The following is a 26439-nucleotide window of genomic DNA, read 5'->3' as shown; positions in this document are numbered from 1 at the left end:
TTTGAAAGGCAGTGTATGTTTTTATATAAAATCAAATTTTATATACAGTATATTTATGCTATTAAAGAGAAAAATCTGTGAAGGAACAAATAATGTGATGGAGGTAGGAGAAGATGTAACAGGGAAATTCTGGACGAGGGAGGGACTGCGACAAGGGTGTGTGTTAAGTCCGATTTTATTTACTATTAAAGAGAAATTCTATATATGTAATAATTCTACGATTACTTTTTATTCTCCTAAAACATATTTCGAATTGAATTGTGTATTTCATAACAATGAAAAATCTGTTATACAGTTATTTCTGCTATTTTCGCATGAAAAATTTTTATTTGCATTTACACAAACAATACGAAATTCTTTTATATTTGTTTGTTATTTTTTCAACAAGCTTCAGACGTGTACAGCATGGTTATTTATAAATGTCATTTAATGTACGGTCTATTTGAATTGTTAAGCTTGATAAAACGAGTAAAATTCAACATTTTAATCGATGGGATACGCGCAACATTTTGCATGTATCGTTAACCTTCTCATACGCACGGATCTTAACTACGATGCGGTTTATAATTACTTTTGATCCACTAATTACGACCGTGCAGCACTTGGGACTCAATTAACAAATTCGTCCCACGAATCGTTCTTCAATTCCTCGACAATTAGATCACATAAAATCGTTATCGCTGCGGAGTGAACCATCTGATGAAAGTTTTGGTTAAACTGGGTCATACACCTCTTGGGAAATTTACATGGAATTCATCACTTTGTAAATCTAACATTAATCTCTGAAAGCCTTGCGCCGCTCCGGCTGTTGAAACGCTCTTCGCTCTATGTGAAGATTTTGGTAATTACCATCCCTGAATCGCCCATTCTAAAATTATTCTTTAACAACGCGATCGAATCATTTATTAGCGTATTCTGGATATTAGAAACGGTTTGCGTGATCTTTGAACTTTATACTTCGCGAAGAACGGATCGATTTTGGCTATTTGGAAAGATCGTGACTAGCATGAACTGCATAAACATATTTAACCATTTCAGCCATTTTTAGCTCTATTTACTCGGATATGAAAATAGATGTAACGACTCACGAAGGTATATTTTTATATTTATATAGAAAATTTTACTGTTTTACAAATGATATAGTATGTCGTACGACGCGATACGGTCATCATGATCATATTGTTAAAGTTTGAAAGTATTCGTCGAGATTATTTATTAGACGCATACATTTCGCACAGATCTATTTTTCCCTCCATCTAGATGTTACAGTTTTATTAAATTTGGAAAAAATCGGAGTACTTTATAACGCTATGGTATAAAACTGTTTCATTACTATCTTGAATGACGCGGAATAAAACGGAAGAAAGTGGAAGATAGAAGAAGAAAGAGTTAAAAGAGGTGGCAATTTCACGGACGGTGTTATAAATGCCGCGTAAAATTTTTATTCGGCAAAAATTTCTGCTAACCCTTTTAAATAAAGCGCGGTAAACCGCGGAGCATGGTGGCAGTGATAAGGCAGTACGTTTTGGCTACGTGACCATGCACCGGCTATTAGAACGGTTTTGTTGCCGCGGGAAATTCCCGACGAAATTCGCTCACACGTTGATTTATTTATTCTCGTCTCGGTGCTCGCAGTATTAAATTATCACGATATCCAACCAGCGCCCTTGTTAGACAAGAAACGAAAGGAAAAAAGTGAGGATTCTTCAACGTTTTTTTGAACGCAGCTGCTCGAATCATACTGTTCTGCCATCGTATTTTGCGCAACGATATTTCACCCGAATCTAAATTAATCTCTGTCGAGCGCTGGTGCTTGAGAAAATGTCGTTCCAAGGTGAGATAAAAACAAAATTGTACTTCTGTGTTCACTTCACAATTAAAGATTTTATCGGATGTTAGATGGTTTGAAAAATTGAAGAACGCGGATGTAAGATATAGAGAGTCGCATTTCTCGTTTTTTACAATGGAAGAGCAATGTTAAAATTCGATACGTTGCCACTTTCTCATCTGTCTTTCGAGTTTAATATTCGTTCTTGCCAGTTTTTCGGACACTTACAGACTGTTCGTAACCTTCGAAGCTATTAGGATGTTCTCTCCTGCAATTATTTTATATCAAACTACCACTTTTTAATCATCGAGTGACACAAAGGTAAGAAAACAAAAACTAGAGGAGCTAAGAGAAAAGAAAACAAAAACAGACTTATCATATTCCTCCCGCGTGTCATTCGATTGTATTCGTTCAAGAGAGATTGCTTGATAAAAATAAAGTGAAAAGAAACGTACGTGAAAGCTGGAAATCGAACAACTACTATACATAAGGTGGAGGTCGTAGGTTCAATGGCGAAGTCGGAATAGAGCGACAAGCGTTGCGGAATCGAAGAAAATCCCGTCGACATTTTATCGCGCGCACTCGTAATTTCTGCTGTGTTTATGCACACGCGTTCGTCGAAGTTCGGTGGGAAGACCGGCGCCGATTTCGATGTAACGCGGCGGTCGTTTGCGCCTGCTCGTAATCGCCCCGGAATGCGCCTATAACTCGCTCGGCTAACCGCGTTTCTCAGGAAAACGTATTTCATAGCTCACATGCACACGCGCATAATGGAAGGAAGCAATCGATCAAGATAAGGTGAAATTGTATCGCAATAAAGAAAGTGCCGCGAGGGTGAACGACATGCTTTTGCGATCGAACGTCGCGCCTACAGAGAATAGGAAAAAATATACTTCGGCGCGTACACTGGACCTGTACCGAGCTTCCATATGACGAATATATTTTGAATTAGTATGTTACCTTTTTCCACGAAAATTACTATAATAAATAAGCCGTTCGGAAGTCATACCGTTGATCGATTCAATGTATTAAAAATATACATTGATAAGTGAATTTATCGAAGTAAATCATCTGCTTTTTCGTGAGTCGAATATTAATTGCATTACTTACGTAATGAAATTACGAAAACCGGAAGTGATATTTTTAGCTTTTGACAGGTTCAAACGTACTTCTGAAGAAACTGCTACCGGTTACACGTCCATCGCAAAACCCAAACATATCATCGTATTTCTTCTGCTTGCAGAAATGACGGTCTGCACTTTCTTTCACCTGGTTAATTTTGCTGTCCGCTCATCGGTACGAACGTCGCGTGTAGTACTGTAGAAAGTTATAAAAACCTGATGAAACGTACGACACGGTATTTGCTATTACGGCAAAGAAAAGATGAAAACGGTAGAAGTTGAAAATGTATGCTGTTTGCCGAGTCACAGCTACGTGTTGCCTACCATTTGACAGTTTGTTATCCAGATAACAAAAAGAAAAAAGACTATCGTTTATCTCATAGAAATAGCAATCTGATCCTGTCGTAAATTTCATCTGACCTCAAATTCTTACAGACCTACTTTCCTGAAGTTTCTTTAGGGACCGACGAATACTTTCTCTAGTTCTCTAGGATAAAAAAGTCAAATACAGTATCGATAATTTATCGATCATCGGGAGCGCATTCGCGTGCCACGATTAAACGTCCTGCATCTGACAACTGCACCATTCCGATATAGCGTTCCGGTCAAATTGCAACGCGGTGAGTTTTGTGGGTTATCGATGTATTTATGCGCCACTGCCGCCTACTATTTCCAGCCAGCCGCCTCTCGTTCCCGATCGGTGGACGACGCGTTTGCTCGGCGTCGCTTGTTACTGGAATAATAATACCCTGTCGATGCGTGGTGGATAGGTTCGTTGCAATTGTATTTTCTGCGATCCTACGTATCCGTACGAGCGCGATATCACTGCGATTGTCATCGATTTAAAGGCACAATTGGAATCATTGTTGCGTCGTTTCGATGGGAACGTGCACGGGATGTCGCATTATCTAATTTAACGCTTGACACTTGCGATTTAAGAGGACGAAACATTGTTAACGTTCGTCGTTACGAACTCGATACGGACAATCGCGTTGAAACGTATCTTTCTCCGTATCTTTGCACCCAGCGCACCGTTTACCGCTTTATGAAACATTAAACGAGCCCGTTAGCCCTTCTATCGGCAGATTATCTTTGTAGAACAATCTGACACACCTCCCGTTACGAGTAATCAAACTTTTACGTTCGCGATGAAGCACACCGATGCGTTTGACAACGTTTAATTCGAGCATTGGTAATACATGGGAGTAGAAAAATGTTATATAACCGGCGGTGTACTTTGCAAAGTATTGCGACGCCCACTGCAATACCGCTTTTTCATGTTTTCAATGGAGTTTTCAAGGTAGCATTAGACCGTGAACCGGGTCGATCCTTCTCGTCATGAAAGGTATATTTAGTACTCGTTATAACATTTAATCATAATCCATAAAAATATAAATTTGTACAAACATTCGCAGTTTGGTATATGTTTTGACTTATGGGAAATTCTGACTGTTTTATTAGAACATAAAACGATATATGGTGAATTATATGGTCGTTAAATAAAGACAGTATTACATCGACAATCCGTCTGACAAGTTAAATCGCCTTACGGTTAAGCTTTACTAAACAAAATCGCGTAGACATGCTCATTAACCTAACTGGAAAGATACGAAACTCGTCACGGTACTGGTCGTATCCATTTAATTATCTGGAATCACTCTAATTCTGCGAAGGCACTTTGAACCTGATAAAATCACACGACACATGACCATCCTCTACCTGATAACATCACGTGACTCATTAACGGAAATGGTTTGACGAACGCGCCATTGCACACGGTATTTCATTGTGAATGAATTATAATATTTGTCCCCACAGCAGCCGTCTCTTTCACTTCGTTTGTTTTTCCGAACAGAGAGAGAGAGGAAATGAAACAGAAAGACAAAGACGAGGAGAGAGAAAGAGAGAAAGAGAGAGAGAGAGAGAGAGGTAGGAAGAGTGGGAAAAGCAGACATTCTCGTTTTGTTGGATATTTATTCAACGTTCACCGCGAAATCGTTGGACCGGAAGTCGATCATCGGGTTTCATTAAAACCGTCATGTCGTTCGGCTGTATCTGGTCCATCAGAGAGTTTCCCAACTCGGAAAATATTTGGTGGCTGTCCCTTTGTCGCTTTCGTCGCTTTTGTCCCTGTCGTTTTATGCCCATAATTTCCCCCTTTACGCGCTAATGTGTCACACTGCATTACTCGATAATTAATGTCGCGCGGCCTGTCGAGCGACCTGTCGCGCGGAAAATGTCTGTTGCGATTGCTTCGTGTGATTCTGTCCTACGGGAGCGTGGGGTTAACTTCGTACATTTATATCGACTCGTATACTTTTTATTCTCCTCGTTTCCGAGCACACGTTAGCTCGTCGTACAGTACACGACGTATACACGAACGAAACATTCCAGTTTTTCTCGTCACCGGTTTGCAGCTTCCCCGTTTAGCGTTCCTTTGATCGAACACTTTGGTTTATGCTTTCGTCCATAAATTTCAGATTCCGCGTGAAACCCGGTATCAAATCGGCGTGCTACCAGAGAGTTAAACTTGTAATCTTCTAATCTGGTTTATTAATGGAGTTAGAGCAGAGAACTATAAGCTATTGGGCGAACTCGAAGTGGGACAATTTGTCATATCCTCGGATGCGTCGTAATTGCTCCCAAGTTTCGGTAATTCCATCTGGTAAGATTAAAATTCGTTATCGCGATTATGGAAATAGAACTTTTACACGGTGAATTGAATCGATAACCGAAACTGGAGAACATATTAACCGATTTTTCTTGTATCTTATATACCGGGAAATCGATCCCCGCTCGTCAGGGCTGATTTATAACGACCACTACTACTGCCAGTGTATCGCAGACTAACCTACGCTAAGCCAGTCTATTTGCAGCCTGGTAATAACACCGATGGATTACATGGATCAGCCGCCGGATTCCACGTCTATTTTTACTTTCTCAGAAAATAGAAAAATCTAATTTTTAAGTTCATCTATCATCCTCGGTTATCCGTTCAATCACCGACGAAAGTGCTGTTATATCTTTTATCCACAAATTGTATACTTTCGTATCACTGTTCGTATCGATCGGAGAAATTATACGCTGTGCAATCTTATTCCCCTAGATAGTTCAACCGACTGTTCTGTGCTTATCGAAGAATAAACGAAACATTCGTTTTAAAATTAATGGCTTCTTTGTACCCTTTATTTCTTTACTATGAGATCAAATTCATATCAAGACTGCGAAGCAAGAACACGATTTTTCACGAACGAAATACTCCAAAATTTAAGAATAATAAAACCGTCGACTGAAACGATCTTATCAGATCCCGTGATCTTCATACGCAATCGAATTCATATCAGAACCGAGGTGTTCGTTGTTTTAAAACAAACCACGCGTCCCTTTGTAGTGCAACGATTCGTTTATCGTCTCACTTGTGGAAAAAAAAGAACAGAAAGAAACAAGGCGGTGTTAAATCATTCAGGGAAGAAATGATACGGTAGAAAGAGGAGCAAACATGCGATCTTTGTGTCTTACTATCGTTCCGGGAAACATGTTTCAGAGTTATAATTGAGGGGCGTCGACGAAAAGTAGAATCCACTTTTACAAGTTCCGCGAGCAGTAGATTCGCAGACAAACTGCTGACGTTCATTTTGGCCCCGAGTGCTAACTGTAAATTACATCTTTCACCATCTAGAAGGAGGTTCGCTCGAATTCGCGAATGAGAAGTTTCCACGTATTTCCACAGGAGGAAATTCTGGCCCGTCGAAAACGTTTCGTGTTTTGTGTGTTGCATTTGTTCCGATCGAAGCCGAGCGGACGATTATGGTCACGAACGAGCTTCCTTCGAAGAACGATTCAATTTCTTGTCGCCGGTGCACTGGCTGACCCTTCATTCACCCACCGTCGCGTCGGATGCTACTTAATGGCCCTCGTAAATAACAACCATGCGGTTTGCCACGCGAGTAACTGGCCATTTTATCGCGGTTGAATGGTCAACGGTGATCGATAGACCGAAGAGAAAGTGGCGTGCTTCTTGCCTAGCCAAACGGAACTCCCTTTAAGGAACGATTTCGAATTCTCCACGCTGTATAGTATGACTAGGAGGATTCCGGAAATATATCCCAAGTATTCGCGTTATCGCATCGAACGAAAAAATTCCCCCAGTGGCCGTGCAAACGCTGGAATCTGCATACGTATATAAATTCCGTAGGAAAACGCGAAAATTCGAAATCGAATAGCATCCGGCAGAACTCGAGCCATTTTTATAGCGCCGCCGGGGTTCGCAGAATTCTCGTTCAGTCCCATGAGAAAATTTGTTGAGTTGTCGCGGTTCAAGCGAAGTAAGAGACGATTTACGGAGCGGTTTACGATCTCGGGAAGCCAAGTTTTACGTGGCGTTGCTCATCAACTAGTGTTGGCTCGTTGTTCTTATGCAAACACGAATCCAGTAGTTATTCCAGTCAGTGACAGGGTGTCGCTTTTTTACGAATGGGCCGGATACAGATGACCGGAGAAATCTCCAGAGAGATCACCCGCGAGTAAAATTCACGACGGAAGCGAGAGGCGAGGCGCGGAAGCACGCGAGCGCGCCGACTACGTGCTCGCGAAACTTTCGAAGGACCGCTCTACCTTCCGTCAAGAGGCTCTCGCAGCAGCGCCTGCTTTCAGACCGATGGAGTACGCACTCCAACCCGACTCCGGTGATGCATATCTTCAGTTGCAAGCATTTTCACTCGGCTTATACGCAATATCCTCGAGTATTCTAATCGCGCTGAGCGAGTTCTCCACCGCTAACTCGCCAACTTCCGCTTTACAACGCTGCCAGCCTCGGTCATTGTGTCTGTCAGCGAGTGTTTGCTTCTTTCGTTGGAGAATTTTTGGCTAAGTGGACGCGCGAATATTCGAAATTAAAAGTACAGGCTGGTAATAGACCAAAATCTCTGGGCAAATGAGAATTTTTTGACAATTGTTTGCGTTATGGTGTGATTAAATTTTAAGCGATAGAGGTGCGGATGGATGGAACGAGTGTTTGAGATTAAGATAAGAAGAAAGGATGATTACCGAAATTTTGGGGTGACCGAATATCTTTTGAAAATGTGTCAGAATAGACTGAAGGTAAAATGCTTAAATATCATTAAGATGAAAGAGATGGTAGAATAGAGAAGGAGAGAAAGAATACACGGATATTAGGATATTGCAGAGAAAATGCACGTCCAAGTTGTATCGTATTTCATAGCGCTGTATTTCGTTGTCTGGTATCGCATTGCGTTATAATTTCGTTCTGTAATACTATGTTGCGTTGCATTTCGTCGTACTTTCGTGGTTTTAATATACTCAATTTTTATTTTATTCTGCTTTCCACACGGTTTAATTTCTTTTAATTTTTCCACCCTCCCGGATATAGTACAAATATAATCCTTTATCACGTTAGTTTTTCATTCCGTGCTTTTGATTTCGAAAATTAAAATTTGTGGTCCCGCTAATGTTCTGTTGGACATTCAGTTATTATACAATTTGAATCTTTCCCGTGGTCAAAGACCTAAATTTAATCTCGGTGTATCCTATTTCTATTTTCTTTTCTTTGTCACTATCTGTCCTGATTTATAAATATGACACTTTTAGTCGATAACGAAATTTCCCTGTAGTCTGTCAAATCGGCTCTGTCGATTTCCACTGCTAGATACCACGGACATAGAGTCTGTGGTAAATTTTATCATTTCGGATCTTTTCGTTGAAATATTGAAATGAGTTCCGCGACTTTCGTGTACTTTATAGTTCACAGGAATGAAAAAAACCAAATTTCAAAAGGCAAAATATAATATCAACGCAGAGTGTAAAAAATGAAAGTCTCAGCGAATATCGCGAGAGAGATTTTCCCTTTGGCTATGAGTTTGCAACGGTAGCGAATTTTCTTGGATTCGTTTTCTACGGAGGAAGCGGGCGCGTGTCGCTGATGGTTTTTCTAAGGAAAGAAAATTCGAAACTAAAGAAAGAAGGAGAGAGGGGCGGAGGAAGTTTCAGATATCGAAGGTAAATCTTACACTGGAAAGAAAGTTGCAGCAAATCCGATGAAACATGAAATCTGATCATCTTGTGCCTGGAATTCTCGTGGAAATTTGCTAAAAGGCATACAAAATGAGACGGGGCGAGTTGAATGTTGCATGAAACTAGATTTTCAAAGAACTTGAAAGTGAATCTCTTAGCTGGAACAACCTCCATCCCTAAGGATCACGCGTTAATTTCGTAATTTTCGCGTTTCATCGGGATACAAGGAAGAATTATTAACAATCCTCGAGAGTAAGATAAAGCATCGCATCTAAAAATCAACATAAACGGTACCCCAGAAGAAAACCGAATAAATTTACCTCTGTGCTTCGTATGTTATCCTGCATAATTAAAAGCCATATACAATCGCTGAGACAAGTAACTGCATACCGCTGTATTCATTATGTTTAATTACGTGATATCAATGTATATGAATGATAGTACGCTTACACGATTACAGAAAATTGATACCATAAAAATGAAATGTAGAATCCGATATAAAATCGCCTCATTAAAAATCAAGAATATTTCCACACATAGTTTTTATAATCAGAAAGTATGTAGAAAATATAGCTAATTAGGTTTGTGTGCCTAAATCGACTACGATAAAATAATCGAGTTATGGCAGAGTGCGGTGTTAAAAAATAAAAAGTTCCGTAGAAGATATGTCCGATTAAAGTCATACACCTAGATAAGAGGTATTTTATTCGACTGTACCGACGCGGTTAGTTAGTTAAACTTGTTCAACGGTTTACTTCGAAGCTCTTTGTTCCGGCTGTGTAACGCGATAACTTCCGCGGTCGCACGTTGAGGTACAACCGGCCGGAAATTGGCAAGCTCTTTAAACAGCTTGGTGACCACTTAAAGAGTTGAACCCGCTGAATTGCTGAAGTGAATTCGGACGAAACGACGACGATTTGGCTTTCGTGAACACCACCAAGAAATTGTCACTCTCTCGCATTGCAAGAATTCCAATTAACTTCCTAGAGGGTAACGAACAGATCCGATCAAGTCTCCCATTGATCGAACGACGCACGGTTGCACACAGTTTCGTGTTCGAAGTATCGGAAAATAGTCTCAGTTTAATCCTCGTGTCTTACGCGAATCTATTGAACAAATATTAATATATAATTAATATATAATTAAAAATGTTGTACGTACTATGGATCTTGATTCTATCTCTCGACTTCGATGAAAATCGTGCGAAGTACAATACGTGTAAAGCAACGAGGCATTCGAAAGATTACGAGTCACGCGACAAGGGGTAGTTAAAAGCTTCAACACAAAATTCCGCCGATGGCGTTGACAAAGTGCGTAAAATCCTAGATATCGTCAAACACCTGTAGTTTTTTCAGCGTTCGCTAGAAAAGTTTGGGAAAGAATTGTCCGATTCGTGGACAAAAGGGCGCCGATGGCCAAAAAATAGCGACGATTTCGATAACTCCGTAGCTAGTCGTGGAAAACAATGACGCAATCAGCGGCGACTACGCGTTCGTTCCTCTCACAAAGAACGGTATCTAGTAAAGCATCGAGTTAACCCGGAGGGTCGCTCGAACAGACCCCTTCAATGCTTTGTTTCCGCCGAGAGACTTGATCGAACATTCGTCAACCGTTGTTGGACGTATCGAGACAACCATTATTCGCGCGAAAAGAGTGATACGCGAATCGTTGTCCCGTTTAAGGCGAGCATCCGTCATACAGAATCAGGATTCTCGTCCCCGTTTCTCCGCTTGATCTCGTTTTCCCCTGGTGGACTCTACGCGCGATATACGTCAGAGAAACTTGGTCGAGGATATACAGGGACATCATTCCGATCGTCGATCATCCCCTCGGTTAGCTATGGCGTTCTCGATCTATCTTTGTAAAGCGAACCGCGTCGATGATGGTCCTGTCACTAGGTCCGCTTTAAACCGACGGGAGAGCGCAAATCGGGACGCTTCCGCGAGTTGACAAACGCCCGTCGACACGCGCGATCGGGTTTCTGATCGAGCGTCCCGACGCCACGCTTTTCCGGATCAGGGAACGAAAAGCGACATCATCGTCTTTATGTTACACGAACACTTTCCAATGGCTCATCGGGGAATCTCACGGTGATTCTTGAATGAAACCAAAGGGTTCTTATGGGATGTAATGATTGCTTCGTTTAAAGAAAATGGTTTCGATGTTCATTAGCCCCAGAGACACTAGCTAAAGCGTTTTACTCGAAGTACACGACGTGAAAAGGATATAACGAGATCTAATGCCGTGTTTACGACTTTCACGTAATCGTTTGAAAGACTTTCGATTTAATTACGTTTAATTCCCTTATAACGTTACTTTGAATCAGGATACTCATTTAATACGCTGGCATCGCGATTCTGGTATTAATTTTGCAAAGAGCAAAGTTATTTGAAACTATATCTTTCAACCACATCATTCATCCATATGTTCTAAGCTACCCATTTATAGTCAGCTGTCTATTTATAAGACACTATGAGATGTCGTGTTTATTGAGATAAAATGGTACAAAATTTCACTGGAAAGTTAACGTGTTCTATGCCAATGAGACTGTGGGAGATGCTTCTACTCTAATCTACTTCTAGTGTTACAGGATGCGTTGATTGCTCAAACAATGGCTACATGTGGGACGACACGGTCGATCGAGTTGGGCAAACATTTCACGCAAAATCAAGAGGCCACTTTGGTCTCGATGGGCAGTTTCGTCGTAAGAAACGTCTCGCTTAAGGAGCAATCTGGATCGCGGCCAACGACGAGAAACGATCTTTAAACGATGAAAAGTTACCACTAGCGCCGCAACGATATCTTTTACATAACACTGATATACGGTGTCAGTTTTTCATGAATTATGAGGCTGAAAGCGCGTCAAAATTGTAAGTCGCGTTTCTGTCTCCGAGGAGATAGTACAATCGTGGGAATTACGTTCTCCCGAAGCCAAGTACACAAGCCAATTACTCCAAGAATTTTCATTGCGTAAACGCTCGACAATCTTCTCTCCTGAGAATTACCGAGTAACCGTTCATCTGGTGGAATTTCAGCAGAATACAGTTTCGTTTCTAGCGCAGGTTTTCCTGTATTAATGAAAATGGAACTGAAAATTCAATCCCACCGTTTGCAAGTTGCATCTGGCCGAATAATCTCTTGCAAGATTGAGCCGCCAGCTATAAATAACGCGTCAAACGAAAATATCGTTTATGCGACTTATTTGTCGTTCAAAAATATTTACTCTCTCTCATGGACATTGTTACCGTTTCACAATCTTGATCATAATCCAAGAAGGATGCATCATGTTCAAAGATAGTAATAGATACAGTCCCTGTTTAGGTTTGTCTTTTTACAGAGAAGTGAAAGAAAAGTAAGAGGATATATCCTAGCGTTTTTAATTTCTTATTGACGGATTTCAATCATTTTTAGGAAAACATTCGTTATATTATAATTGCAATATATCATTTATTACATGACTGCTATGAATGTATTCATACCTATACAATGGAAGAACTATGATTTAATTAAACGATGAACTCGTGGATCTGGTGACAAAAGTTATTCTCGTGGAACCAGTTAATTTCCATTTAATGATTCCGTTATATTATGAATTTCGCTTCCGAATACCAAAACGTATTATCATTTAATAAATTAAATTCCCGTTCGCAGTGTCGTCGACTAAGTTTTTTCCAAGAATAAATCAAGCTCGTGTATATTTTTACATGTATCTAGATCTGTGACGATAAGAGATGTAAATAGAGGAACAAGCGATCTATTTGATCGTAACTTTGACGCGCGGTGCAAATGATGCGAGCCGCGAGAATGGTCTCGCACGAAACGATTTTATATCGCGTGCATTCGATCCTTGTAAAAGGGTGTCGGATTTCGTCGCCGTGTCTGCCGCGCGGACGTGCATAATTCAGGCGAAAAAGTGTGTCGTTCAACGAGGGGCAAGCGTGGCGGCATTTTACCGTCGAGCATAAACCATTTTTCTCTGCCTGCAAAACAATGCACGCCGGTCGCCAGAGATGAAGCGCGACTCAAGCACAGGCCGCTATTTACGTGTGTAAAAAGCACACATACCGCGATTCAACCCCTGCTCACCTACTATATGCTTTTTATTTCTCGTCAGGGTTCAATCTTTTGCAGCCGCGTTTCGGTATCACCGACGTTTATTTTCTAGTCACTCTGATGTAAATTCGAATCACTCGCAACTCGGATCGCACACATTTTCTTTGCCAATCAGAATCACTACACGTCGCATAATTTTACCCTTAGGGTGCATCTCCTGGAACACGTAGACGTTTTTTGGTCTACAGACTCGCCGAAGATGATCTGCCTAAGTATGGAGCAAGGAAATAATGAAGGTTTCTTTTTTACCTTTGAATACCTGTGAACATTTTTCGTCTTGATTTAGCGCAATATTATGAGAAGAAGATCAATGATGTGTTTCTTTACTTTGCAGAGCTTCTTAGTATACTCTACTGTTTTTAAAGACTTCGTCATAATCGTAGGAATTCTAACGTTCTGTATCTATACTCATCGAAACTTTCTTGTGAAAGCACACGCATCCAAGTACAAAATATACAGCCTCTGTTACGAGTTCCATGTCAAGCGTGAAGTCGAACAGGATAGAAATTGAACTTGGAATACACGCGAGAAGGAAATTGTTCCACGTTCTCTCGTACGGAAGACGTATACGAAGTGATACGACGTCTGCATCATGAAGGAGAACGTGTGTATTCTCAATACATATTGAGGTATCATTTAGGAATTTATTTAGTCATCTTTCACGCCAAAAATACTTACTTGACGAAACATCTATAAGTAATTGTTTCCTTTTTTACGATTGCCAAGCTCGTACGCGTTTATTTCTGGTTTTGACATTTTTAATGTTACGCAAGTGAGTACACGATTCGTTTAATATTACATGCATGTTACATAAATTGAAACACGTAATGTAGAACTAAATTTACAAGGTAGTAGATTTTTAATATTTACTCTTTTACTTTTCTATTTATATAGTTGTCACTATCAATTACGAGTCGCAATACTGAAAGAATATAAAGTTTGGAGAAACATCAACACTCGGTCTGTCAGAAACATAAACTACGACTATAGACCTGGCGACTCTTCAGGATAGGAAGGAACGACAGAACGCTAGGCCACTGGCAGGGGACGCCAGAATTTGATTGGAAACGCATGGTTTCCGAACTACAAAAATAGAAGAAAATGGCGAAAAAAATCGAAAGTAGGTTTTTCGAAACATTGTCGGTCGTGAATCGTTTGAAATCGAATTCGTCGGATAACAGCACGGAGCCGCGAAATTGCCAGTGACGTTCGATTCAGGTTTAACCGACGGCCACCGAACCTATTAACAATTTCGTTCGTATTGTTCGAACGGCGAGAGGTAGAGAAAAAAAAAGAAAACAGCCGGAAAGAGAGGATAGGGTAAAAAATTTGTCGGAAACGGTGGAAACCGAGTGGCTCGAAAAGCGGCGCTCAAACAAAACGACCCCGAAATTCCATCTATCCAGCGTTTCAGCATACGATCGAATAAAACTTTCTATTTCTATATCTCTTCCGAATTTCCTTTGATGTCTAGATTCGCGCGAATTTCGTTCCGATCGATGGATTCCCGACATACGAGAGAGAAACGATCTGGCTGGAAGCGGCTGGAATCGATGAATTCCACAATCGCAATTGTAGCAACGTGTCGCACAGTGTTTCGAACGACTAACTGCCAAAATGTCATTTGACACTATGCAGATTAACATCGTTTGGCGCTAAAATATTTGACCTACTGTAGTTATTTTTTCATATAGAATCGTCTTTATATGAAAATCAACCCGTGCATATTCTCGGAAACGTCATCAAATTCAAAGCAGAAATCTTTAGACGAAGATCATTGGTGACTTCTCTCTACCTATTACTCTATTTCGATAATGTTTGCAAGGATCCTTAATGATTTAGAAATTTAAAAACCGGAAAAAGAATTAGGTGATAGAAAATAGTCAAAGTTACAATCTTTTCCCCGATCAGACGCTCGTTATCAAATTCTACGCGTCGCTTGAAACTTGTCCGCGCCGATTTAAATGCGCATAACTGGAAAACAGGTCGAGGCGAAAAAGTACCGGTAACAAATCACGCGTTACAAGCTTGAGTGAGTTGGCGAGGATCACTTGGCGATGTTACAGACGGAATGGGCGGAGGGCAACCAGCGAAGAGGCAAAATAAGAGAACAGGGAGGACAAGAGAAGCTCGCAAGTGGGAGGCCTTTGATTCCCTCTCTCGCGGACTGAATTCACCGCCAATGAGTTGGCCACACTCTGTACACCGGTGCAGTACATGTTCGTTAAAATACGCGTGTAATAATGTCTTCGTGCTCGTGCTTTTGCTTGTACCTAGGTGAAAGGTAGTGAAACGGCTAGCTCGTGAAAACTTTTCCGCCGCTACGAGAGCCTCCTCCTCCTCTCTCTCTCTCTCTCTCTCTATCTCTTTCTCTTTCTGTTTTTATCTCTTTCTCTTTCTCTCCTTTTCCTTTCAGTCAGCCGTAGCATCGATATATTTAGAGTACATTTTCGTCCAATCGCCAACAACTCGTCGGTGGCTTTCACCGGCTTCCTATTTGTCACACAACCGTTTCATACCGTGGAGACTCGCCTATTCTTCTTAAAGAGTCTAGAAAAACTCTTTTATTCTTTGTTTATATTTAAATCTAAATTTGTCACTGACCCCAATTAGATGGTTTAAGCAATTCAGAAGCCACATTGATCGTCTTTGTAAACTAAAGAGTAGAAGGAAGTGTTGATGATGCAAATAGTATTTGTTAGATTGATCTTGGAATCTGCTATTATTTATGTCATCTCCTTGCAACGCTTATGTTATAGAACTAGGAAATGAATAAAAATTGAAGTTAAGCAGTTTATTAGCTTCCGAGAGACTCGAAACCGAAAGTAGCGAGAGTTGTTTTCAAAGATAATATTTCCGATAGCGAGTGTAGTTATCAGAATAACGACTGATGATTTTTATTATTTTATCATACTCGTTCAAGATTGTCTTCAACAAGAACATGATTCGATCTAGAGTACGCAGATATCTAAGCTGTGTCTACATTTGTTTGGTGTCATCGAGACGTACGAGGGCACTAGAAAGATGTGAATGTACGTTAAGAGCCTTCGAAAGAGTGCTCGTTAATTATTGATCGGCATTTTTCTCGCCGTGTATTCCTTCGTTTACCACTCGTTATCCAAACTTCTCGCCCCCGATTCGCGGCTTTAAATTTTTAATCGAGTTATATTCCTCTCCATTATTCATGCATCTCAATATGGATCATTCGGCTTCCATTATTCATATATTGATACTTACGGTTGCGTCGTGACTTCGATAAATACGCTGCGGAAATTTCTACCGATACATTTGCTTTGCAAAAATCGGGACAACGATGTTTGGCGGATTAACAAGATCACCGAGGCCAAACAGCTCGTGTATCGATAACCAACGAAGAAACTTCGTGGTAGGTAGGTACCTGTAGCTCGAGTAGAACAAATGAATTAAAGAAGACGAAGTTACTACGTATGGCCTATTTTCGTAAAAATCTTTTTTTAGGTAACTTATGCATAGTTACGAATACAAAAATGTGAATCAACGAAGATAACAGGAAACGTGTAACGACTTACGTAATAATAACGATAATTGCATGAAACTCGTACTGCATACTCCTAAAGAATAGCGAAACATATGAACGACCCACGGAAAAAGGGGGAACGTTAAGTTTCAGCATTTCTCAGAAAAGGAAAATTTATTTTTCAATGTATGATGTCACAACTTCGTATTGTCTCATAGATACTATATATCAAAATAAAACATTTGATTTGTCATTTTATACTGCATCATTTTCAACTTTTATGGTGTTAAGTACATCTTAATTTCTTATAAGCACTACAAAATTCAGAAAATTTTTACTCAAATTTATGCGACATAGTCACTAACGAAGAATACAAAGGAGCATACGAAAAACTGTTAAACTCAAGATTCGTTAAAATTGATATTCCTCCTATTTCCCTTCGTCCATAAAAAAAATTCTAAGCTCATTGGTATGCCACTTAGCCACTAATTTTCATCTTAAAAGATCAAAAGGTACCTCCAAATAGAAATATCTCTTCACGATGCGAAAAGAAAAAGAATTCTATCTCGTTTCATCTGTATTCTATCCGAAAAAAATTTAACTCGGCCGTCTCGATGAAGCACCTGACGCACCATTTCTTCAGTCAGCCATTTCGTTTGAGTTTCATGCAGTTCGATCGAGGGATTACCAATCGAAATGGCGGCTGGAAAGAGCGCGTTCACCTGCTGCGTAAGCCGCACGGAATTCAAGTAGCACTTTGTGTTTCGAGACGCCTTAAAAGTTTCCCCATTTCCGTGCCACGCTATCACGCCCCAGCCAACAGTCCAACCAGAAATCCTGCAGGCAATCCATTGCCAGGACTCTACTCCCAATCGTCGTTCGAGTGCGTTAACCTCCTCGATCTTTTCTTTACGATCTTTTTATTTTTTTTTTTTTTTTTTTTTCTTTGCAAACGATTCACGATGTCGTGACTCGAATTGCGTGTCTTCTCGCGAACAAAAGAAACGAAGAGAAAAGGAGAAAAAAAAAGTGAGAACGACACGTATTTCCAGAAATTCACCGAGATTTCTCAGACGCCTCATCGAAGACACAACGTCGGATCTTTTCGTCTCGCTTCTTCTTTTATTTTTACAGTCACGCGCGAGAATAGTTCTGCGTCTATTATTCATGGTGCTGCAAAGTGGCGTCGCACCGATGTCGATAGCTCTGATGGAAATCGGAACACCGCGATGGAAGGGAAATCTTCCCTACAACTGCGCACTCTAGATGCTTGACGTATTCACGAGGGACGACCGAGCGATTTTGAAAAGAAGAATTCATATGTTGAAAATCGAAGGATGTGGATCGAGAAACAAAGAAGAGATTAAAACGCTGTATGAAACACGAATAGCGAAGAAAAATTATTCCAAGATAAAAAACTGTAACTTACAAATCGTTTGCTTCTTGTGATTAAAATAATTATGCTTCTATCATTCATCGAAGTAAGTTCAGGAGTTGAATCAAAGTCGATACACCTTCACCATGTAGATTCGACGTATACCAATTCTATTTTCGAAAAATATCGTTGTTTTGGATTTTATAAGATTATCATTTTATAAAAATTTGAAAGACCAGCGATAGATTGTGTTTACTGGTACATCTCTCTTCAAAAACAATATATATTATAATATAATATACGTCTTTAGCCGTAGAATAGTTGAATGTAATATCATAAAGGGAAGACGACTCGACTTTCATGAGTGTTCATTGTTCTATTGTACAGATAGCATTGAAAAACTTGGAACTTTATTTCAAGCAAAAGAGCATAAATTCACAGTCAATTTCATACGAATCATTGTACAAATAAATGACATACTTCTTGCTAAATGTAGACAAAGAAACTGAAGCTTTCAATGGACGTATCATGTGTTATAACCGAATAATGACTTACTAAGGAAGAACAAAGTTACATATAGTAACTCGATCAACGGTGCTTTGCATACTGCATGGTCGCGCCCACGGATCGTCCATTTTCCTCGATAAAACTTTTGCTCCACTGGGTAGCTACTACTTGTTGTACTTCCAGCGTACTTCTTTACCACTACATCAGTAACCATTGATTTTAAGTCACTCACGTATTTCATGGACGCTCTTAAACATACATGAATAGTTTATTCGAAAATCCATGAGAAAGCCGAGGAATCTAAGGACCATTTACACGATACGAAACCAGAGCCGACTTACTTGTCAAAAAGTGAAATTTCTCTGTTTCCAAGAAACTCGGTTTTATGAGGTAGCGGTTGCATAAATTCATGAGACGCCAGATCAGGTCTGTGTACGACTCATCGATTTGAAATTCGAATTCTATGTAAGTTCGCCGGATGACCCGGCGTAAGGGAATATCTGGAAAATTCTTTGACGGTGTTACAACCGTATCATGTCTGTCGTTGGCGTTTACGGCCTCTTGGAAGTTTGTTCGAGCGAGCTTAACTTTTCCTAGTTCGCAGTTCCCATAGTTCCCAGTTACGAAAATTCATGCAGCTCGGCGAGTCGTGTTTTATGACGTATGGAATTAAAAAGGAAGAAAATAGAGAAATACTGGAACGAGAACGTGCATTCCAGCAACTCTTCCGCGCGTCCCCACCGCTGATAATTGTCGCGTCAAAGTGGATCACGATTCCACTTATATCGATGACGCGTTTCTCAACACGTAACACTTCCGGTCGCGGAATATTTCCCGTCGTCTATATCGAACTCGATACGTCGAACGTGCCGCGATTTTCGCTCGTTAAAGCCCCTAAATAACGAGGAATCGGTCTACGGTTTTTAATGACGCCACTCCGTGGCAGACGATGCAGCCAACACTCAAGAAATAGCACCTGGTTCGAGTAATTACTTCGTTAGAATGCAGGCTGACTTAACGAGTGTCGAGTTAACGAACTGTGTCAAGAATAGATCGCGTCTACTTATATATTCGATGTATTCTGTTTCTACGCGGAGAGATTTCACGAAGAAATTACTTTTCTTCAACAATTTTCTTCTTCTTCTTGTTCGAATACGCTGATATATCCAGAGGTTTAACACGCGATTTATTAAAGGAAAGGACAGCTTTTTGATCTGCGAGCTTAATGGAGGTACTGCGCAAAGAGAAAGTTAACATTTCGTAAAGCCAAGTTAGTATAAAGTATTTTTATACACATTTATTATACTTATTGTACTATCAGATTTCCTGTTCTTTTTCTTTCATTGGTTCTTTCTGTTGCTAACATTTTTAATTCTTTGAACAATTGTAAGGAAACTCTCCGACACTTGTACATGTAGAAATATTTATTTCTAAAATGGCAATTCATTCGTGAATGAAAAGATTTTATGCGACATACCATGAATCTCTAAATTACTGTCGCGACACGAAATATCGTCATTATACATGAATATTTAAAAAGGATAGCATATTCGCTTTTCGTTTGGAGTAATTTAGACAGCGAGATTTGAGTTCTTGCAATTTCGATCGTTGGATTACAATTTCATTCGTCAAACAGTTCGGATTGCAAGTTAATATTTCACTTCACGGCGCTCTTTAAACAGGGAAATCGATTTCTCGGACATTTGGTTTTCCGCGGTCGTATTAAGACGCCGTACGCGATCATTCTATGAGGGTGAATCGATTAATCGATCGTCGAAAGAAAATCTTCAACGATGCCTGATTGGCTAGTTCGAGAACTGTTTCAATCAACTACCTCCTACCCCCCTCGCAAATTGGAATATTAAATGTAACGAGAGGAAACGTCACGGCGGGCGAGAAGTTCTAATTACTTTCGTTATTGACAACATTGCTTTCAATGAAGCGAAATTTCGGAGAACAGCGTGCTTGAATTATCGTCATCGATTATCGAGCAAAAAATAATGCATGTAATATACGGCATCGTTGAAAAGCAATGCTAAATCTGATGATTGTTTTCGAAATTGCATGCTGCCCCATATAGGTACACGTTGATCACGAGCTACTGGACGAAGACAAAGCGATTCGTCGAAAGTTTCGCAATTTGGATGCGGAAGCGGAGTATTCCTGTTAATAGGTATTGTCAATACTAGAATGAGACTCCTCTATCTAGTCTTGCCTCTCTGTCTCCCATTTGTACGCCTGCTAACTCTTTTGTTCCCCGTTTCATTCAGCTCGTATTATTGATTTTCTTTCTTTTTCGTTCATTTGCCCATTTTGTCCTTATTTATACTCGCATATAGTTATCCGACCCTTCTCGATTTGTATTTCCCGATTTACGCAAATCCATTCATCCCCTTTCTCTCTACACACATGCTTCCACATCTTTCTTTTTTTTTATTCTTATTTTTTTTCTTTTTTTTTTTATTCACTACTATTATTCGTTTCTCGCGTACTACTCGTTAGCCGAACCCTCTATTCATACCATCGTGTTCATTCGTTTCCCAACTCACCATAAACTTCGCGTAGCTACTCGCTCATCCGCTAATTCGGTAACTTATTCAAACCCTCATCCACTATTCATTCGTTCATTCATCCTGTCCCAAACGATTCTCTTTTTGTCCCACTCTTGCCAACCCATCAATCGCCCTCTTTCCATCATCTCCTGCCTATACACGTCAGCCTCTTTTCTCCACCTGCCTCCGCGTTTTCTCCGGTCGCGTTTCCATTACACATCTCACTACATATATCCTGGAATCCCTAGCGACAGCGCGACGACGTTACACAGGACGTTCTCGAGGGGTTAACACGAGCTGACAGTATGGAACGGGTTATAGAGGACACCGTGAAACCATGTCAAACGCATGTCGACGAACAATGTCTCTTGAACTGGTCGAATTTCGCAATCTCCTTATCTCCTTGTCCACCGCTGTTCTCAATATAACTCTGCGTTTGGAATTATATATTCGTTAAAATATAATGTCTATATGCTTAATTCCTTTCATTTGTCCTATCATATCCTTAATCTCTTCTATTCCTGTCGTATTATAATTAAAATTATATAAATTTGTTTAAATACAACGTAAATATATTTAATTCGCTGCATCGACGAACGTTCGCACGACTTTGAAAATGCGATTACAAACAATTCGTTTGTCTTTTCGGCAAGTATCTGCACGCGAACGAGACACACGGAAGAACGATCGTTCGTGGTGAAGAATCAAGATGAAAGGGATCCGGCAATTCCCATTAGAAAATCGCTTTAGGAACTCGTAACACTCTTTTGTTACGTAAATTGAATCTACTCGTACGACTATCCTCCGTGGAATTTCTAACAGACACACTTCGCCGGAGAATAAACCGAAGTTCTCGTTAAATATTATCTTAGCTGTGAAATTGAATCGATACAAATTATCGAGTTTCTCGCCAAAGCACATGACGTGTCTTTCATTCCAACTCTTCTTCGCTTCTGCGACAATATATTTCTATATATTCTGTCTAAGTGTACTTACGTTAATTGAAGCGTAGTCCTTACACTACAGAAAGAAATCCTTCTTACACCCCCGATTCATCCCAATCTACCGATCATCGTTCGAACGAAACAAGAAATTCGAGCAAAAATCCGCACCTCATGGTCACCACATGGTCACCACATTTAGCACACTGTCCTGGGCACGTGAACAATCGCCTCGTTGTCGATACAATCGGTGAAATCGGCGAAATCGGAACTCGGTGACCTGGCAATAAGAGTATCTCGCGATCCGTGCCCGTGGCGACGACTAACTTGAGAGTTCGACCACGCGACTGGTGCTTACAACGCGCAATTGCTTTGCGCAGTCGAAAGGTAGCGAGCAGGGACGAGAACGACTAAGTAGCAACGACACCCTGGACACCGTTCTCCGAACGGTCAGTTAATGGAACCACGTTACTCGTTTTGCTGTCGTATCCTCGTTGTTTGTGGTCTCACGCAACCACCGCATACCATTCGATCTTCCAACCAAATATCTTTCTCAGTTCATCTCGATGATCGCTCAAGTTGACACGTAATCTTGATGTATGCGCGTATAATACATTACATTAAGGACACGTTCGCACGTGAAACGCGAGCACGAGTTTTATTCGAGTTTTCGTTTACTGTTCGGTCGCGCGACGGAGACTGTTGAAAGCCTGCGTTCGGCGGTCGATGATATAGCTTCCGTTGAAGGGAGGGGGTGGAAACTCATTCGGGCTGTGTGTGATGATTTTCGTAGCTCCGTTTGGAAATGTAACGATCTGGAAAGGATTTCTGGATCGAGAGACAAGGTACGCTAAGTCCGTACATCATATTGCTATTCCATTTCATACGTTATGTTCGATAATAGTTCCGACGATAGACTCGATATGTAAGTTCGTACGTCAGAAGTCGAATATCTTTTCGTATATTTTTTCTTTTTTTACGAATAGACTGCATTACACGATGTTAACTTGTACGAAAAATACGGGGGAAAAGATTACGAAACTATTTAATCGAAGTACCGTTTCTTGCCCTTTCCACTCTCTTGCTATTTCTGGCCCTCGAGATAAGTCTCGAACGTCGCCACTTTTCAAGAGGTCGAGTCGAAAATCCTGGAAAATTCGTTAAAATTCCGTTGCCAGCCAATTAAGAGTCAGCAAGGTTTAATAACCATGCATTTACGTTGGTAGTTTGATATTGTATCACGGGCTCGAGGCCGGGCGGTCGGGAAAGGTAATCTGAATTGAAGCCAGACGTAAGTCTAGCGAGGTTCATTATAGTATACAGTCAGTTTAGCAGTTCGCCGCCTTTCGGGTATTAGAGTTCTTCAGGGAAAAGCAGTCGGTGGGTTTACACAGGATTTTCTGGGATTCAAACGTCGGGGCTGTCACTGTGGTGGAAAAGTTAGCCGACGTGCTCCGCCGTTTGGCTTCCGTTTCGCGCGACAGAGATTTCTCAAAATGTAAATTTAAAGCCGTGTCTTCACCTCGGCACAAATTTAACAACTCGAATCGCCAGATCTTTCAACAATGAGCCGTCGTATCTATCCTCTTGTTGTAAGTAGTCCGTAAAATTAACCGAATCATGCGTCCTATTCGAAAATTACATTTAATTAGTTATCCATTTTCTAGACGATGTCTCTCTATGTTCCGGAAATACTCGAGAGGAAATGGAGCTGATATACCAGGGGTGGAAACTTATTTGCAAGCCTGGGATTATATCGGAACAACAGGATGAGATTAATCCTTAATTAAGGATATACTAGACCAGTGTATCTTCGTGTTCGAAGTATGTACAGAGAACGACGCGTCGAGGATAAATTTAGCGAAACAAACAGAGTGTTGACGAGTATCGCTGATATTTACGCTTAATTAATATTTCCCTTGAGAGTATTTGTCATGTCAACGAAACCGATTTGTTCCGTAACAGCGAAAAATCCTTAAGACCGCCCGAGGGGGCGCGTACCGGTCGAATAATTTCGCTGGTAACGCGATTTATCAAACGGCCCGTTCGAGGACCTTTTGTGTTCGTTTCGTTCCTTCTCGTGTAACGTTTTCTTGCCTGAAAGTTCGTTCGACGTCCTCGCATACAGAAGGACTTGCGTAGGTACGAAGATTCCGCACGATTGTGTGTAACGTTCCGGAACACGAGAGCAGTCATGAGAAGTTTCCTTCTTCTCGACTTCTATTCCGAGACTATGATAAATTGTTTTTCATGTAGTTTCCGTAGCCACGGGTGCAACACTGATCCAATGGAAATCTTTTCCACGTTGGAAGCACGGCTGTCAAGCCCTCTGATGAGTTTAATCCGACCGATCGCTCAATTTCACGGATTTTCAGAGAAACTGCGACCTCCGTTAAGTCTCCAACTGCCCGGAGCACGTAAGGAATTCTGCAGAAAAGCCGCGGGATTCTTGGGCAAAAAGAATCATAAAATTTTTCTCCGGTGTGTTATTTCGTTCTCGGAACGATTAAATTTCCGTGACGTTTCATCTTTCACTTTCCGCGATCCACTCTTTTCCTTGAAAACAAAATCCAGAAATCTCGCTCGTTCTTGATTAAAAACCAGCATAAATAATATCCACTTAAAGTCTCGAACTTGGCGTATTTTATGGAAAAGTTTGGAAGAGCGTATCGAGAAGCGAGGAAAAAGCGGATACCTTTCAAATGTTTCCAGGAGAAAATAATTTACAATTTAGTAATCGGCTTTACTGTAAAATCAAGATAAAATATAGTACGTTGACAATATCTTTCGATCTCCATATCGTTAAAAAGTTCTATGTTTTAAAATATCTGCAAAAATTATTATATTAAATATATATCTGCTGAAACGGTAAATTATTTACTTGCGCGTAACATAAACTTTCGTTCAGCTTTTATATTATATAAACAGAAAAAACGGGACGAATATATGTTACTATCTAATACAAGTTACTGCAAGTTACTCCCTAGAATAATAGCTAATTAAGTTATTACTTAATCGTATAATAAGAACGTCATAATTCACAGAAAATTAGTACGAAACTGCTATAATAGATGCTCTGCTAATACTTTTTATAGCCACTAAATCCACATTCGTCTCTACACTTTCCGCAGTTAAACTCATTAAACTTCTGTAAAAAATTCTCCTTTCGTAATTCTGTCCGAACTGAGAACCACTGGTCCATACAATCATCGTAACATTAGGTGGACGCGTTCACGCAATTACCATAATTAATCGACTGGTGGAAAAACCGGTGGAAAGCGACGAAGAGGGTTGAGTCCGCGGGGCGGTGCGTTAAAGCGCATGTTGCCTTTCCCCTTGCAATTTTCAGCTTGCCTCCGGCAATTTGCGACAACTCGCACGCATCATTTCGCCGTGAACGAAATTAGCAAGGCGAGCACCGGCCTTCTCTTTCCTTTCGTGTGTGGTAAAACGAAAAACATGGGCGCGGCGCACGCGAATACAGGGACGCGATTACGAGCCGGGCTTGCTCCTAATTAAAGCGAGGAGACCGGTGGCAAACGGCGAATGAAACAGGAAAGGAATAGGGGATAATTTTTAAGAGAACGGAAACGAAGGAAGCGAGAAGCGGAAAGTGAGCCGCGCCGGAGGATCGAGAAACCGGAAAGGGGTGAGGGTGGAAGTGCCGCAACTGCAAGATGTCGTCTTTTGCCTGTTCTCTCCTACTACGAACTGTTGCTCAGGAATGAGAAATTCACTCGAAATGTCTGACGAATACGTATTTTTCGCGAGTTACGACTGAGATAGCCTAGAGGTGACTGGCGGTTTAACAATTTTTATAAACAATTTTTCATAGGTTATTAATCAGTGGTCTTTAGAAAAGTGGAATTTTTTGAAATTTACGATTTACGACGATTTACTTAAATTGATTTGGCACCCCCAATTTTTTTCGCGTATCATTTCAATTATCTTAGAAATTTGAATTTTTTAAATTAGGATTGAAGATTAGATTGAAGATTAGGAAGTAAAAGAAAGAATTAACATTGGAATATCTTCATTTAAAGATTTCCTATTTTTATTTGAAATTAATCACATCGTATTCAGACTTCCAAGAGCCTGAACTGTTTTTACAACGTTTAATTCCTTGATCATAGAAACTTCTAATTGCCGAATAATCCGACTAACGGGTTAGTGCGGATATTGTATCTCCGTGGGTATTTGTTCAGTAATAGAACAAAAAAGCTTTTTCTCCAAGAACGAGGTAGAGAACAAGCGATGATAGCCGCGAGACAAAAATTACATGAAAAATTCGCAATACGGAATAACAGAGTTTCACGGTGGAACGAATGAATAGTGGAAAAAAGCTGCGTATATCTTGAACTGGTGCAAAACCTTCCATTCGTCTAGGTCCTCTTTCTCCGAGGCTTCATCCGCATAATACACACGGTTCTCGCGTTACTCAAGGAGAAAAGGGGCAAAGCGGAGGCTGGGTCGGCA

At 40.5% G+C, this 26439-nt stretch overlaps 1 protein-coding gene across 1 annotated transcript in view; it reads right to left on the bottom strand.

Annotated features, from left to right (window-relative positions):
• Positions 1-22405, bottom strand: part of LOC100650649 (protein artichoke) — a 175719-nt gene extending 153314 nt beyond the window's left edge. Inside the window, exon 1 of the mRNA XM_048408227.1 lies at positions 22019-22405. The gene's annotated coding sequence lies outside the window, so the exon portion shown is untranslated. The remainder of the gene's footprint in view (positions 1-22018) is intronic.
• Positions 22406-26439: the final 4034 nt, after the last annotated feature.

The sequence above is a fragment of the Bombus terrestris genome, chromosome 8 (assembly GCF_910591885.1).
Source record: "Bombus terrestris chromosome 8, iyBomTerr1.2, whole genome shotgun sequence".
In the NCBI taxonomy this organism is placed as follows: domain Eukaryota; kingdom Metazoa; phylum Arthropoda; class Insecta; order Hymenoptera; family Apidae; genus Bombus; species Bombus terrestris.
The sequence above is the reverse complement of the archived record's forward strand: the minus strand, read 5'-3'. Positions and strand labels throughout refer to the sequence as shown.